Raw genomic sequence first — 16453 nt, 5'->3', positions numbered from 1 at the left:
CTGGCTTGAGCCATACCAGGCAGTGCTTGGGGGTTACTCCTGGCTCTACACTCAGAGCCCAGGGGACCATATGAGATGCCAGGGATCAAACTCAGGTGTGCAATGAGACAAGTGCTCTCGTGGCTGGGAAACCACTCCAGCCCTCTGGAACACACACACACACACACACACACACAGCTAGGGCTGAAAATTGCACACTAGGCGCCAACTCCCATTCAACAAAGGAAGCAGAAAAGCCAGAGTCAGGAAAGAGCCTGTCCCAGCAGAAGCTGGCTCTGGGCTCCACCTGCCTCCCGGTTGCCAGGGTTACCGCTGCCGGTTTCCAGGAATAAAGTTTTTGAAGTTCACCCTGTTTATCCCAACTTCCCACCCCCTCAGATAGATGGGCTTGGAGCTGCTATTTCAGTGAAACCTCCAAGGCATCTGCAGATCCTGAATCCCAATGGCTGTTTTATTGAGCATCCATCCCACTGGCTTCCACAAAATCCAACTTCAATTTCTATCTCACACACTAAGGGGGGACAGGGACCATGGAGGCCCCGGAGGCTCAGCTTCAAGATCTTCTACAGAGGGGCTTAGTGACTGGAGAGATAGAACAGTGGAGAAAGTATTTGCCTTGTTGCAGACTTGGATTCAATCCCATAGGGTCCCCTAGCACTGCCAGGAAGAAAATATTGGGGCAGGCAGGAGTCAGGGGTTGAATCAGAACAATGGGGAGGGAATCATGGATCAGATAAGGAGAGGAGAGGAAATAGCTCCCCCCCAAGTTCCAAGTTACTTATCAGCTCCCCAAAGTTCCAAGTTTCATCCCCCAAGCTGGATCCAGGAGCACCACTGAGTCTGGCCCACAAAAGCAAAATAAAACAAAAGTGCAAAGACGCTGAGGGCAGGGCTCTGTGTTGGGGTAAGCACTGCAGGTAGTGCAGGCAATGATCCGGGTACATGTCCCAGGGTGTCCCCATGAGGTAACTTTGCACTGCTTTTGACCCTTCTGAATCCTCTGCACCCTTGATAGGATATTTTTGGTTTGGTTTTGGGGTCACACGCAGCGATGCTCAGAGCTTTCTCCTGGCTCTGCACTCAGGTCACTCCTGGAGGTGCTCAGAAGATCATAGGGAGTACAGGATTCCTGCTAAACTGCAGTAGGAGAAGTAGAAATATTGATTCCTCTGTGAACCCCAGGATCATAGCTTTGATCATCTCCCCTCTTCCTGGCCACATGCTCCTGGCCTATTTGGAACAACTACTTATACCCAGCAGCAGTCACCCCAATCATCATCAGTTCCCATAGTGACCCCCCCCAAGGCAGGTGCCATTTTGTCATTATTGTACATTTGGATAAGTAAAGCTTAGAACTACCAGCTGGGTAGAACTTTCTGTTGTCTACACTGGCAACTTTGGGGGCAGGGTAGAGGGTTTACTCCTGGCCGGACTCAGGGGATGTATGATGCTTGAGACTGAACTTGGGTTGGCCTAGTACAAGGCAAGCTCTCTTCCTCCAGTGTTATCTCTCCAGTTTCTGAACCAAATTTTCTAGATCTCAGACCATGAGTATAATGAGTAGAGCAAAGCAAACTGGGCAGTGGGGGGCAGTTGTTTTCTGAGCTAGCCTGACTTCCCCTCCTTTATGTTTCTCCCATCTAATCCTCTCTCGGAACCCTCACTTTGCTCTCAGCATTTGTCCTAAGCGGTAGCTCTGTTAGGGCCTGTCTGCTCTCCGGGTGTCCTTGCACATGGGTTTCCCCAGGGCAGCTGCTCCCAATCGCCCTCTGAGTCTTTGGTGGAAAATCCCAAGTTCAAGGGTTTTTTCTATGAACTAGCCCATTTCCCATTGTGCCTCATACCCCGCTTTGTTCACCGTGACCTGGTTCTCAGCTGGAAGAAGCCTCTGAGGTCTCTGAGGATGTGTGGGGATCCCAGGGACTTTGGCTAACTCTCATTCTCTTGGGACCTGCCTGCTATGAGGGATCTAGATGGCTGTGAGGAAATGGTCTAGACAGAGACTATGGAGCAGTGAGTTTATTTTTTGTTTGTTTGCTTGGGGGTTCACACCTGAGAGTGCTTAGGGCTCTACACCTAGGGATCACCTCTGGCAGGCTCAGGTGACCCTGTGGGATGCTAAGGATTCAACCCAGGTCAGCCAAGTGTAAGGCAAATATCCTTGCTGTTATGCTATGCCTCTGACAATGCAGTGACAGTTATTTTCACTGACCCCAAACTACCCTACACCAAGGCATGGGGACCCCTGTTCCCAGCTGAATCTGGGAACAAGGGAACCCACCTGTGCCTGTGATATTGGGGACTTCTCTGGTGCTTAGGTGTGAGCAGAAGCCCCATAGCTTTGTACTTAGGGGTGACCCCAGGGCCTCCTACACGATGAGTGTCTTATCCAATGAGCTCTCTTCATGACTGGGACCTCAAAAGCTAAACCAGCTCCCCTTGTCCTCTGCACAGGACCCCAGGATCCAGCACGGCACTTCCCAAGACTGCTCTGAGTCCCAGTCCCAGACCCCCAAGTCCTTGCAGGCCAAGGAGCAGCAGGCATGGTGGGGCCAGAGCAGATATGTCCACCTAATCAGGCTACTCTGTACCCTGAGACTCCTTCTCGAGGATTTTGGGGAGTCCCTGGCTGCCATGTCGGATCCCCTTCATCCTGACCCAGTTAGTGGTTTCAAGAAGCTTCCATGGAGGGACACAGGCAGGGCTGTAGGGTTGGTGGGGCTCAGCCAAGCCAACACATGGCTACCAGTGTGGGGACAACGTGTCACATACCTGAATGGGGTGAGCTCTAAGCTCGTGCATGGCTGTGTGAATGCGGAGGCCGGGAGATAGGAGGCCCTTTCAGGAGCTCGGCTGCCATTCCCCCCCACTGAGCTGCTGTCCTAGAAACAGGCAGAGTGGGGCAGGTGGGGAGCAGTGCTGGAGGGTGCAGGATGTTTGGCAGAGGAAGAAAAGCATCAGGGACACACGCGGCTAGCAGTGTGATGAGCCACTGCCACTCTGTGCGCCTGCCAGCCCAGCCACAGAGGTTTGTGCCTCATCTGGCCATGCTTCGGGCTGACTTCTGGCTCTGTGCTCAGGGTGGACCTTGGGTCTGTGCTTAGAGCTCACTCCTGGCTCTGCACACAGAGATCACTTCTGGCTGTACTCAGGGCTTACTGCTAGCCCTGTGCTTAGGAATCACTCCTGAAAAATCGAACTGGGTTGTCCACATGCAAGGCAAAGCCCTCCCTGCTGTCCTCACTCTTGCCCCAGAAATTTATGGATGCAACCCCAGGCTTCCTATCCCCCATCTTCAATAGGAGCTTTTTCTTTCTTCCTTTGACTTTTTTGGGGCCACACCTGGTGATGCTCAGGGGTTACTCTTGCCTCTGCACTTAAGGATCACTCCTGGCGGTGATTACTCAGGGGAATCCTTTGGGATGCTGGGGATCAAACCTAAGTTGGCAGCATGTAAGACAAATGCCCTCCCTGCTTCCCTACAGATCCAATCCTCCAGTCTGTCTTTTAATGGTACCTCTCAGTACTGCCAGGTGTGGCCCTGAAGACCCTCGGACCAGGCATGGAGCCGGACAGGCCATGCGACCACCAGGCACTCCACCCTCTGCACCCTGCATCTCTGCCGAGGCTTTTGAGCAAGTCTGAGTCATTCTGCAGGGCTTCTAAGAAGATGGACCGCCACGGCATGTGAATGGGAATTTCCATTGGCAACGGCCCCCTTGCTCCTCCTATTCTCCTTTTCATCCTCTGACCAAATGGCAGCTGCTGGGAATCAGGCGCAACTGGATCTTAAAATAGAGCCCAGTCAGTGGGTCCCCACACACCCCAGGTCACTGCTTTGTAACGGACCCCGGATAGTGCTGGACACGCAGGCACAGCCCAGTCATGGAAAAAGCCTGCGGGCTTCTCAGAACCATCATACGGGAAAGCTTTGTTTGGGTTGGCCTCAGCATGGCCTCATGGGAATGGGGGGAATGTTCCCTCCCCCCATTCCTCATCATTCAAAGCCTTGGGCTCCTGGAAGGAGCAGAAATTCCTGGAAGCAGCCAGCAGGGTTGAAGAAAGGGCAATGATAGAGATGGAAGATCACTGTCTTAGGGGTATCCTCCTGAGGAGCTGGATCTTCCAGCTTGGTGTGACGAGGTTCACATGGTTCTGGACTCAAACTCAGCACCATCTCAAGGGCCATATTCCCCCAATTGGGGAAATTTTCAGCCTGACCAGAAGGGATGGGGGATACCTCAGATGCCACCAGATGGTCATCAGCTGTCTTGAAACCATCGGGAGCCCCAAGCTCATTCATGCACAAACTCGGAGACGTATCTGCCCCCTTTAAGTTCCAACTGCGTGAGAGTGGAGGCCATCTCTCCTGGGAGAACCTGAAAAGATAATGAGGTGAAGGTCTTTGAGACATGAAGAAAGAAGAGTTGCATTAAATCAGGGGCTGTGGGAGCTGAAGCAAAAAAGGCTCTTGCCTTGCACCCACTGACAGGGCTTCAATCCCCAGCATCCTCTGTTTCCCTTAGCACTACCACGGATGATCCCTGATTGCAGAGCCAGTAATAACCTCTGAGCAGCATTAAGTGTTGACCCCCCAAATTAGAGTCTTTGGGAGCCAGCATTCCCAAACCCCTATGTCTGTAGCTAAGAACTAAAATGCTTTCTTCAATTTTTTTTTTATTTTTTAGGCCACACCCATTTGATGCTCAGGGGTTACTCCTGGCTACGCGCTCAGAAATTGCCCCTGGCTTGTGGGGACCATATGGGATGCCGGGGGATCGAACCGAGGTCCTTCCTTGGCTAGCGCTTGCAAGGCAGACACCTTACCTCGTCGGCCCTGCTTTCTCCAATTTAAACGAAAACAGGAACTCATATCAGGGAGATTTGGGGTACCCACAAGGTTTTTATGCTCAGAAAAAAAGATCACTTTTTTTTTTTTTTTGGTTTTTGGTTTTTGGTTTTTGGTCACACCCGGCAGTGCTCAGGGGTTACTCCTGGCTCTATGCTCAGAAATCGCCCCTGGCAAGCACAGGGGACCATATGAGATGCCGGGATTCGGACCACCGTCCTTCTGTATGAAAGGCAAACGCCTTACCTCCATGCCATCTCTCTGGCAAGAGATCCCACAAGGTTTTTAGACAGAGGGAGATGCAGCAGCTAGTCAACCCCTGCCCCAACCCAAAGGTGCCTGATGAGGGCTGCCTCCTCTCCTGCTCCATAGCTACCCTGTGACCTCCTGGTCCCCCAAATTCTGGACCCCAGAACCCAGGAACCGCTGTCATCCACCCCAAAGCAGATTCTCTACCTCCCCTGCTGGGCATCCCCCTTTCCTGTTTCCAGGAGGCTGCAGCACACTGGGCTTTTTCTGATGACCAGTTCTCTGCTGGACTGGACATCAGTCAGAGGTGACTTTGGGTGCCGACTCCCCCATAAATCAATGAGCAGAAGAGCCTGGGGGAGCCTGGGCTTATGGGGCAGTGCTAAGTCTCTCCATAGTTTTGTTTTTTTTTTTAGGGGAGGGGAGGTAGAGCCAGGTATCTAATCAGGGCCTTATGTGTGCAAGTATTCTAGATATGGATTTTACTCATGTACTCTGTTCAGCCTCTATCTTCTGAGTAGGAATTTGGGCACTTTATGGTTTGGTTTATTTTGGGAGATCCACACCGGGAGATGCTCAGGGTTGATTCCTGGCTCTGCATCTAGGGATCACACCTGGCAGGACTCGGGGGACACTATGGGAAGCTGGGTATTGAATCCAGGTTGGCCCCACGCAAAGCAAATGACCCCTGTGCTTTCTGTCCAGCCACAAAATTTGAGCTCTTCCATCAAAACAAGAGCAACTCATATGGAGGATTTCTTCTTGGACATCCTCCCTCCACATCTTCTCTTAGGGCTTCCCACCCCCTAAAAGGGCCCCCTTCTCTGTTCCTTCAGAGCTAGAACTAAGGCTCAGGGACATGATGAAGGAATGCTGGGCTCTGACTGGGATGTAACTGAGCCCAAATTTGCAGGTCTGCATAACTCATGGGGAAAGACACTTTTTCTCCCAGGGACTTAACCACAGGGACCTTTTCAGCTTGGAGGTGACCTCCACTCCTAAATCCCAGCTGCAAAACACAGTGAGGGGACAGAGCGGTGAGACAGTCCATTCCACCCAGATTCAGGATCAATCAGTCAGAACTAGCTGATTCGAATCCTGAGCATTCAGCTGAGATGTCTGGTTCCTTTTTCATTCCGGTTCTTCATCGCTGTGACAACCAGGGCTGGACATTCTTCCCTGGACACTGTTCAGACATCCCAGGGCCTCTGCTGTGACTTCTACCCAGCCAGGCTATAACTTCACAATGTCAGGGACCTCCCCAGCACCTGAAGAATACTAATGACCTTCAGGGCTGCTCCGGGTAATGCTCCAGGGACCATGTGGCACTAGAAATTGAATCTAGATTGGGTACATGCCCACAACTCCCGCTCTATCTCTGGCCCCTGGTAGAACTCTTTGAACATTGAACTCATCCAAGTTCTCAAACATCCTTCATCAGGGGGCTCATGGAGGATCACACACTTGGGGGGGGGGGGGCTCGCATATGCCTGTCCATGCACAAGAAATTACATATGCTGTTGCATTGCCTGGGGAAATTCCAGAAAGTAGACATGGAGTTTGTGCTCAGCCCATATTAGAGGCACTGGGGATCCAACTGAAGACCTTGTGTTTCAGGAAAACTGCCTCACCCAGGAGTCCCCAGAGAGACTGTGTGGGTGCTACACTTATAGAATGTGCTGGATGTACACAGCTGAGGGTGGGATATACTTTCAGAAAAAGCACATGGTTCCAAGTGGAGTTAGAATCTCGTTTTTAGGATTCCATTTTATGTCCTCCAGAACCCCTATCCTTGTAGGATTTGCTCATCTACATGTGCTCTTCAGCTTGGCTGCTTGGGGCCTCCGTAGAGAGGCCATTTTACTTGTTATCCCCATTTTGCTTGTCAAGCAAAGTCAGCATTTATATGCATCGGGGCATTCACCAGTAATGAGCTCCTGATCGCAGAAGGATAACAAAAAATGGTTCCTTGGAGCTGGAGTGATAGCACAGTAGGGAAGGTGACCTGGGTTCAACCTGGCATCCCATATGGTCCCCCGAGCCTGCCAGGAGTAATTTCTGAGTGCAGAGTCAGGAGTAACCCGAGTGCAGCTGCATGTGTCCCCCAAATTAAAAAAAAATTGATTCCTTGATCAGAAAAGGGGTGTTCCTGGTAGGTGGATCATATCACGAATAATCAGTACTTTCAAGTGGTGGGGAGTCTGAACTCAGACTGGGGAGATGGGTCAAAGGGCATCTGTTTTGCATGAGGAAGCCAGAGCGCATTTCTCTCTCTCTCTCTCTCTCTCTCTCTTTCTCTCTCTCTCTCTCTCTCTCTCTCTCTCTCTCTCTCTCTCTCTCTCTCTCTCTCTCTCTCTCTCTCTCTCTCTCTCTTTCGGTTTGGTTTTTGGGTCACACCTGGCAACACTCAGGAGTTACTCCTGGCTCTACACTCAGAAATCACTCCTGGCAGGCTCTGGGGACCATATGGGATGCCAGGACTGGAACTACCATCCTTCTGTATGCAAGGCAAATGCCCTACCTCCATGTTATCTCTCTGAACCCTAATCGCATCTCTGAACACTGCCAGTAGATCCTCCAAGCAGTGAGACCAGAAGAGGCCCCAGGCATTGTCTAGAGTATCCCTACACCCCCCACCAAAAGCTTATAATCACATGAGTGTTTTGGTTCTAGATAAGAGAGAGATGAGAAAGAGGGAGAGAGAAAGAAAGAGAGAGATACTTGGATTTCAGGATCTTTCTGTCATGGGTTCACCAGTTACGGGCCAACTAACAGGACTCAGTTTTCCTCTGTAAATGACAAATATCACCAGCTTTTTTGCTTGTTTTGTTGTTGTTGTTGTTGTTTTGATGTTGGTGCCATACCCAGCGTTGCTCAGGGATAACTCCTGTCAGTGTTTGGGGAATCAGAGGCAGTGCCATGGATCAAACCCAGGTCAGCTGAGTGCAAGTCAAGTGCACGTTTTTCCTGCTGTCACATCTTGCTGCCCCTTACCATTCTGTATTTTTCTCCCGGTGTTTAGGGACTTTTTTCATGAGGCTCTTGGGACTGCAGGCTTTTGGGAATCAGCACCCAAGTGTTGTTTGAATTCCCTAGGCCTTTCTGGGTCTCAGAACCTGGCTCTGGGGACGAGAAAGCTGCTGATTCTGCTGGCTTAGCCCTCCCCACACTTCTGCCTTCCCTGAGTGCCTATGTGGAGCGAATCCTCCTGGGCCTAGCTATGTCATTCACACTTCCCCCCCCCCACACACACACACACCAGGCTCACCACCACAACACAAGGCAGCCTGGATGCCATAGAGCATTCCCAGCAGCCGCAGAGGCCGCCAGCACCAGCGTCAGACAGCTGCGTGTGAGTGTGAATCAAACACACAAACCCTTTGAGATTTGTCTTTAGCATCTTCAAGACACAATGTTAGGAGAATTGCTCCAAATATCGTGATGCTTTGCCTAAGTGCAGGTGCTCCAGGGAAAAGAGGCCATCAAATGTGAAAGCTCAGGAAAAAATAGAATGACACCATTGAGGACCTTTGAGATCAGAACAACAAACGTGATTCCATGGAACCATGGAACTATGCCTGGTGACATTCAGACAGAACACAGATGGACCAAAAGTACCATAGCATCCTCAGAGCTGGACTCAGGTGTGCTCACAGGCCTTGTGGGGCTGGACTCAATCACCACAGACATGCACTTCACCCTGTGCCTGGAACAGGGGTCTCTTAGCAACCTTTCCTGTTGGCCTGATTGTCCAAAGGGACAGGAGAGAAGCACTACGGAGTTAGAATAATAGACACGCTGGCTTGCGTGTTCACCAAGGCAGACACTCTGCATGCTGGGGGAACAGCGCCCCAACCAGGAGACAGATGAATGCATCCTTTGTGATCTGAGAAAAGCAGCCCAAAACCAGAGATTGCGTAACCATTGATGAGCTTTCAGGGCTTTTGTGCCTGGGATAAAAATAATGTCAGGCACAAAGGGGGCTGGGAGGACAAGTTTCCCAACTAAATTCAGCAAAAGCGCTAGCCAAGCTCTGAAAACATCAAAAGCTGTTTCCATGATGGGGTGGGGGTGGGGGTCCTTAATTGAGAAAGCAGGCAGCTGACAAACCTTAGTAACTGACTTTCATACACACACTCCCAATGTAGTAAGTTAAGTCTCTGGACCACAAAAGTATATATTCTTTTTTTTTTTGGTTTTTGGGCCACACCCGGTAACGCTCAGGGGTTACTCCTGGCTATGTGCTCAGAAGTTGCTCCTGGCTTGGGGGACCATATGGGACACCGGGGGATCGAACCGAGGTCCGTCCAAGGCTAGCGCAGGCAAGGCAGGCACCTTACCTTTAGCGCCACCGCCCGGCCCCTCTTTTTTTTTTTTTTTTTTTTTTTTTTTTTTTTACTTTAGTTCTAAGGGCTGACTCCTGGCTCTGAGTTCAGGGATCAATCCTGGCAATGCTCAGGGGAGCATAGGATGCTAGGAATTGAACCTGCACCAATTGCATGCAAGATAAGTTCCCTTCCCAATGTACTATCTCTCTGGCCCTTGGAAGGGCTATGTTTTGGTTTTGGTTTGGGGGGCATACCTGGCAGCACTCAGGAGTTACTCCTGGCATTGCACTTAGATACTCCTGGCAGGCTCAGAAGACCATATGGGATGCCAGAGATTGAACCCATGCCGGCCATGTGAAAGGCAAGCTTCACCTTGCTGTCCTATTTCTCTGGCCCCCCTCATTCTTTTGAGACGTGTCTAAATTTTTGGACCAAGTTTCAAATCTGTTTTGTTGTTGTTGTTGTTGTTGTTGTTGTTGTTCATCTTCTCATCTAACTATATTTGCTCCTGACATTATTTTGGTCCAAGCTCATTGAAAGTCATTGCAAATATCTGTTCTGCAACTAGCTTCCCTCTTAATTTTCCAATAACATTTGATGAGCAGAAGGTTTAGATTGTGCTACAAAGTGCCCCTAAGTTAACCGGCACTCTTGTCTCAGTAATGATATTTAAGTCATTGCCATCTCTTGCCACACTTCCCGCCAGGAAAGTTCCCTCCTGTTTTCTTTGAAGAAGCCTAAGGAAATGCTTCCCTTTATGCACCGATCTCTGAGAAACCCTTGAAAGCTTCCAAAGGAATTGGTGAGTCCAACCTCCATGAACCCATGACTTTTCTCATCCTGTCCTCTCCACTAATCAAAACATTGGTACCTCAATCAAAGCTGCCCCCTCCTCGTAGCATGAATTTCATGTATTGGGATTTTACTTTTGTTGTTGTTGTTGTTGTTATTAATTTTGCTCTTGGGGGATCTCACCTGACATTCTCAGGGTTTCCTTCTGGCTCTGCACTCAAGTTACTCCCAGAGATGCACTGGGACCATATGGAGTGCTAGGAATCGAACCTGGGTTGGCTGTGTGCAAGGCAAGCATCCTACCTGCTGTACTATCTCTCCAGCCATGTATTGGTATTTTAACTAGATATTGATTTAACTGAAAGATGTCTTATTGTCCCTTTAGGGGGGCTATGGGATCCCACCCCGGCAATACTCAGGGCTTACTCCTGACTTCGTGTTTAGGGATCACTCCTGGTAGTGTTGAGGGACCCTCTTTGCTGTCTCTCATTATCTCATTAGTTTTCTATTTGAGTGCAGCCTCTCCACTCACTTGTTTCTTGAAAGCAGATAATCAAGGTCCTTCATCTATATTCTGTATATCCAAGACTCTCATATACAGAAAGTCTTGCCCCTCAGCCATGCCAGTTCTGTAGTATCTGAGCACAATGGAAAGAAACCAGGTTGGGACTGAGAAGGGATGGGTCCAGGCAGTGGGATCATACAAAAGGCGTGTGCCTTGTGGCTGCTAATTGGGTCAAGGCTCTGAGGAAGGGGAGAGACTGCCTCTAAGAAGAGACCAAAGTTTGATGCTGAAGGCTCTGTGGGAAGCTTCCAGAAAGCCTGCCTCTCTTTTCCTCGGCTTCTATTTCTCCAATCTTCCCAGGTACCTTCTCTTCCCACCCCACATCCTACCCTTACTGAGGCTTTTTCAGATCTCAAAGGCAGCAGCTGCTCTGACTTTGAAGAAGAAGAGAGGGAGACCACTTCTCTTTGTACTGAGGGTCCCTTCCAATTCTTCCCAGTGGCCATTCTCTCCTGGGGGAGTCCAGGGTTCCGGGGAAGGCTCTGAGTGTGGCCAAGGGTGGATCGCAGCCCCCTGGGACTCTGTCCTCACCTCTGGGTTGTGTCTGGCTCACACCATTTTCTGATGAGCAGGAGGCATCATCTCCCATGGTGGCAGAGACCTCTATCCATTCCCAAATACATAAACTTAGACACCCTAGCTGACCCCTCCCTTCTCTGGGTCACAAACAGGAAGCAGTGACCCCATGAAGTGCACTCAGTCTCCCCATTTGGGTTTGGTTGTCATGTGGGGAGCTCAGGGACAGGCGCTTTCTCTGGGACAGACAAATGGGAGCCAGGGCAGGTGTGTGGAAACAAAAAGACTCTGGGTGAGTCAGCTGTCAGTATGCTAAGGGGGGATCTATTTGGAGGTGGCAGGTGTCTAGGCCCCAGGGTGCCCAGGCTCACCTCCAGAAGCCAGACAGGCAGCAATGAAGGAGCCTTTATTCAGCATTCTTTATTTCAGAGCACCCCCCCCACTCTGAAAAGGGGGCTCATCCTCCTCAAAGGGGGCTTAACCTGGATGCCGAGCAGCTGCTTCCTCCACAGAGCAAGGCCCTTCAGCAGCTGCAGAGGTCAGGAGAAAGTCTGCATTGGCCCTCTAGAGGGCTGGATGCGAGAGGGAGGGGGGTGAGTCCCCTACCCTCCAGCTGTACCAATCACTCCTTTTGCAAGTCCTTTTAAATTCAACTAAGACTCCCCCCAACATCCCCCTAAACCAAGAATGCATATATGGCTGCCCCCCTATCTGCAGGAAACAGCCTTTTCTGCATGTACTTAACCTCTAACCCCCAGTCACAGCCAGCTGGTGTGAGCACAGTGACCCAGTGGGCCAAGGGCACCAAGAGCCCCACCTCATGCCAGGGAGGAAGCAGATGTGCCCTAATCCAGCCAGCTGCAGGCTTCTGAGATTTAGATGGGGTCAGGGTACAGAAAAGCCCTTCCACATTGCTCATGCCTTCCTGCTCTTTTCCCAGGAGACACAGGTCCTGCCAAGTTTCCAATTTGAATCGACCTGTTTGTAGGAACATTTCATGTTGGGGAAGTTGATTTGGGGTCCCCAAAGAGTCTGGCATATACCCCTTGAGGTGTGGGACCCAAGAGAGCTATGTCTGTGTCCAGCCTGCCCTGCTTGTTGGCCAGTCCACAAAGCAAAGATTTGGGGGTGATTAGAGGCATCATGAAAATCTTCTTCAGCCAGTGTATGTTTTGAATGCAGGAGCCCCAGGTCTAATCCCAGACACCCAGTCCACAGACTCTCAGCACTCCTGGGAATAACCCCTTGACACCACTGGATTGTCTTCTTAAATCAGATTGCTTTCCTTGAGAGAAACTTCTGCTTTCCTTTCTGTTTGCTTGCTTTGGGGGCCACACCTGGTAGAGCTTAGTCATCATTCCTGGTGATTCTCAATGGATTATATGGGATACTGGGGTCAAAACCGGGTCTGCTATGTGCAAGACAAACCTTCCCCACTGTATTATCATTCTGGCCCCAATTCACTTTTCTTTAAATATAATCTTCACAGGTGCATTTTTATTATTTAAGACTGTGAGGAGGGGCCGGAGAGATAGCATGGAGGTAAGGCGTTTGCTTTTCATGCAGAAGGTCATTGGTTCAAATCTCGGTGTCCCATATGATTCTCCCATGCCTTCCAGGGGCTATTTCTGAGCAGATAGCCAGGAGTAACCCCTGAGCACCGCCGGGTGTGGCCCAAAAACAAAAACAAACAAACAAAAAAAGACAGTGGGGAGATCTCACTGAAACCCAAGATCAAATTCTTCTGGTGATGATGGCTCTCTCCTCATTATCCAGGAAACCCCATCCCCAGGGTGCCCAAACATTACAGGGACTTCTTAGGGTCATGCCCAGATGCAGTCAGAAATAAGCAGGAATAGCCATCTTACCCACACCCTAACTGTTCAATCATGCCAGCACCCCATTTCTTTTGCATTCTGCCTTTACCAGCAGCAGGGCATCTCCGTAAAAAAAAACACCTGTTCCTGTTTGTCTTGTGCCTTATGGTGTTGTGAGAACCAAAGCCCCCTGGGCCTATGACGGAGGTAGTCCCACGCCCCCAGTAAAGCCACTATAAAATATTTTTCCACTCTATAACTTCCCGCAAAATATACCCTGTAAAGAGCAGGAACCTTCCTGTTCAGCTGATATAAAGGAACCAGGTGGGTCCGAATGTTCCATCAGACAAGAACCCCTGACACAAAGTTGAGTCAGCAATAAGTTGGGACATTAATCCTATATGATTTCTGTTCAAGTGGCTGAAATGCTTGCATTATTGTATTAACCAACAAAATGCTTGAGTTGTTGAAGCCTATAACTATATAAACTGCTAGAAGATTGAACTCGGGCACTGGTCACCTCCACTGATTGCATGTTACTGGGACCTTGGCTAGCTGAATAAACTCCCTTTTGCATCTTGAATTATCAGAGGTGATCTCTGACTCTCAGCGCCACCTTGGGTGGTCAACTCAGAACTTAACAGTCTCAAAACTCTCCTTAGTCCTTGGTCATCCTTCTCCACCCACTGCCCAAGTCCTTCCTATCTTCAGAATTCACCTACCACTTCGGGCTCCACCCACCACAACAGGACCTACCTACCCACTGCTGTAGGCTCCACCCATCAAAACCGGCCCTACCCACACCTATAGACTCCACTAGGAGCCATTTACAACTACGAGCTCCACCCATTATGACAGGCTCCACTTATCAATGTAGGCTCCACCCATCATGTGCTGTTGTGTGTGTTATGAATGACCAGAAACGCATCTGAGAGCCCAGGGCAGCATTGAGGTGGTTTAATAGGTTCACAGCCTTGTGGAGAGTACAGCTGAGAGATTGTCTCTCTGTGCGGAGGTCACAGCTCAGGAGTGCCATCAGCCAGGGCATCGAGGACAGAAGAGCTGTCACCAGCCTGTTCATCTACTCCCCTTCTTCCATAATCTCTACTCTGTCCCCAGCTCTCAGTCCCTTTGGGGCTTCATACATTTTCTCCCGGACCTAGGGCATCCTAATTTGGTCCTGCTAAGGAGAGGCGCAGGGGCAGCACTGTGCAAAACCCAGCTTTGGTTGGCTCTGCGCAGCAGAGACTGGGGGGCGGGGGGTGGGGGCACCAGGGAATGACAGCCACGAGGAGCTTCCAGCCTGGCAGACTGAGACCCGAAGCAAGGAAGGGGAAGAGTGTAGTGCCCTGCAGTGCTGGGAAGACCCAGTCCTGACTTTCCTGAATGTCCCCTGCCCCTCTTGCTCCCTCCCTGAGAGCATGAGAACTCCTGCGCTCTTGCCATCTCTGTGATTCCCACACAAGACCTCTCGCCGCATTACCTGAATTCCAGTCACCTTGTGGCAGGGCAGGGAAATAGAAGGGGAAGGCCAGGGACACTATGAGGTGGCACTACGAGGAGCAGGCCAGGGAGAGACCAGGACAGGCCAGAGAGTCTGCTAGACTGAGATGAATCAGGGCAGCACCCCCAGAATTGAAGCTAGGAGGTACCCCTGATTACCTGGATATTAGGCTTTCTGGAAAATGGGGGCTTACCTCACACAGATGCCGAGGTTCCCCACCCATCATTCTAACTCCTCATGGGGTGCCACAGAGGGAAACAGCCACCATCTCAGGCAACCGCTGGGCAAAATGGGATGCATACCCCCAGAACTTAAAAATGCAGGTTTCTGGAGACCAACCCCCACCCCACTGAGTCTCTTGGTTTGTGCAAGGCTTTCTGAGGATTATAAGTGTCCAATATTCAAGAAATCCCTCTTCACCTGCCACCTGGAGATTTCCTGAACTGGGATGGGGGTTCCCAAAATACCTTCTATGGGATGGCAGAATGTTACAGGAAATCTCGTGGTCTGGGGGTGTGGACGTGGCTTTCTTGGATCTGGAGTGAGAATACTTGAGCCCAGAGAGAGGATCAAGGTGAGTATGGGGAACCCTGGGTAAGGTTCTGGGGTAGCAGTATAGTGAGGGGCGGGGTGCTCACGTGGGAAATAGAGCAGGACTGCAGACATGGGGCGCTGGGGATGAGGTATGCTTGGCTATTGCTCTAGATGTTGTAAACATTTCTCTTTGTTTCACAGACCAAATCGGGAGGGGGCGAAAGTTGGGTTCAAAGTAGAGGTCTCTGTGCCATCAGAGATGCAGGGAGGGGACTACCTGTCGACCCCCCCAAGGAAGCCCATGTTTGGGGTGTACCCATGTATGCACCCTGGTGTCTCCCACTCCTTTCGCACTCACACACAGGCCACAAAAGCAGCATGATTGTGGCTAGCTTTCACCAGCCCCTCACTGAGCAGCAAGATCTGGGACCCCCCAGGCCCAACAGTCACAGTCCCTGGGATGTGGGGGGAATCCCAAGGTGCCGGAATATCACTTCCACCTGGAGGAGAGATCTAAGTATACGCACAGAAGCCTTGGCTTCTGAGCCTGCCCCTGAGCATTCCACATCTTGGGGTCTCAGTGAAGCTCTGACGTCCTCCTTGCACTGGCCATCTCGTGGCTGAAGCACAGCGAGTATGCCTGTGTAAACAGTGTTTCTAATATTCTATTCCAGGTGTGCTCATTCGGTGAATATGGGCAGCTTCAGCTCTGGGTACTTCAGTAGGGTTGTATGTGAAGTGGTGCGGTGCAGAGGAATACTACTTGATCTACCTAGGAGTGCCCCTGTGATGCTGCAGAGACCCCCTTTTCCAAAGCCAAGGGAGCATGTCATCTTCCAGAGGGTGAGAAATGACTTGCCAGCTCTGATTCAGATGCTACACGCAGCTCGGGGATCTCAAACACAGATGGGACACGAGGTACCTTTGTGCTGTCTACACTGTGGCCGGGAAGAAAGATGTCCACTGCACTGTTGGTCAGGGAGGCAGGTGCCCCAACAGCAAAATGCTTTAGTATGAGGATCATCCTGTCTCTTGCAGCTTTTCTTAGTCAAACCAAATATGTTGGAGATTCGCCAGAAATCACAGTCCATGGACTTCCAGTGTGAACCCCAAGTTCATGAACTGAGTATGACCCCTTAAAACCTCCAGTCAGACCTCAGTTACTTGTTGTCTTGGAGTCCCCCATCTTCTTGTCTCTGCCTCCACTTATGGGTCTGGCTGCCACCACTGGGTCTCCCTGACCCCACCATCTGGTGTCCAAGCTGGTGTCTTTCCTGGGGTCAGCTGTGTGGACTTGGC

This window comes from Suncus etruscus, chromosome 7 (genome assembly GCF_024139225.1).
Source record: "Suncus etruscus isolate mSunEtr1 chromosome 7, mSunEtr1.pri.cur, whole genome shotgun sequence".
Lineage (NCBI taxonomy): Eukaryota > Metazoa > Chordata > Mammalia > Eulipotyphla > Soricidae > Suncus > Suncus etruscus.
This window is presented reverse-complemented; position numbering follows the sequence as displayed.